This window comes from Corvus brachyrhynchos, unplaced genomic scaffold (assembly GCF_000691975.1).
Source record: "Corvus brachyrhynchos isolate BGI_N302 unplaced genomic scaffold, ASM69197v1 scaffold101, whole genome shotgun sequence".
Lineage (NCBI taxonomy): Eukaryota > Metazoa > Chordata > Aves > Passeriformes > Corvidae > Corvus > Corvus brachyrhynchos.
The window spans coordinates 6,886,465-6,887,559 of record NW_008237239.1 but is presented as its reverse complement, the minus strand read 5'-3'; the positions used below and the strand labels follow the sequence as shown (position 1 = coordinate 6,887,559).

The 1,095-nt window shown below is 49.5% G+C and overlaps 1 long non-coding RNA gene across 2 annotated transcripts in view; it reads left to right on the top strand.

Annotated features, from left to right (window-relative positions):
* The first annotated feature begins 41 nt into the window (after positions 1 to 41).
* LOC108445571 overlaps positions 42 to 1,095 on the top strand; it is a 97,203-nt gene continuing 96,149 nt past the window's right edge. For both annotated transcript variants that reach the window (XR_001860471.1, XR_001860470.1), the window contains exon 1: positions 42 to 215. This is a non-coding gene — a long non-coding RNA (uncharacterized LOC108445571). The remainder of the gene's footprint in view (positions 216 to 1,095) is intronic.

Genomic DNA, 1,095 nt, shown 5'->3' with positions numbered 1-1,095 from the left:
CACCCCCCCGCCGCTGCGGGGGCGGGGTCCCTGGGGGCCGCGGAGTCCTGCGACTATGCAGGGTGACCCGGCGCAGGCTCTGCCCGTGGAGCCGGGGGGGTTTTTTCGGATCCAGCACCACACACCCCTGAAGTCCGGTCAGTGGGGTCCTGTTCAGACATCCCTCTGTCACTCATCACCGAAATAGGAGAGCCAGCCCTGCTGTCACAGTCAAGGTCAGTCAGCAGCATAAATAACGAACACCAAGTTCGGAATAATTCTAGCGCTGCTGGGTCCCCAGATGGGAGTTTGTGCCGGACATCACAGCCAAGCTCCTGCCATAAGCCAAAGTCCAGGACAGTGTCTCTGTCCATAGGAATCCCTTGCAAGGTAGCCCAATCTAATAATTCGCGAAGTGAGTTTTCAGGAATGGAGGTGTGCATTATATTGAAAACACCTTTCCAGACCGTTACCACAGCATCGGTTTGTGAGCTGCTGTTCGCCATTTTCTCAGTCCCGTCGGACCTCCGGGTCCCGGGGTGGGGAAGGGGAACAGCGCACCTCTAGAAGAATTTGGCTTGGCTTGCAGCAGCAGGACACTTCGCAGTGTGCAGATCACGTTGGGATCACCAAATATTAAAAAAAAATGCCCTAGGGTATATTATTGTGTCCCATAGCCGTAGGGGGGAGGAGAAGATCCAGCAGGCAGGAATTGTGCACCAAGATCGATTTATTTAATTATTTTACAAACTCTTTTATAGACTTTTTTCTTCATAGTCTAATTGGACAAAGGATCAGCCACCCCTTAGGGGTGACTGGCTAGAATCCTAAAACATCCGTTGTTCAAAATATTTTTCTACTGTACTATAAACAAGACTTTTCAAGGTTGCAGGTGTTTGGTTGTTTACAGAACTCTGCTGCTATCTCTGTGAGAGAGAGAAAGTCTCTCACAGACTTAGAAAATAAAGAAAATCTTTGCTAGTAGCATTATTGTATCCACAGAGAGGCAGTGAGGCAAGGGGAAGGAAAGGGAAAAAAGAAAAAGAAAAAACCCAACAGAACCTTTTCCCAGCTAGCTGGAGCACAAAGGAAACCCAGAAAAACAGCCCAGCGCTG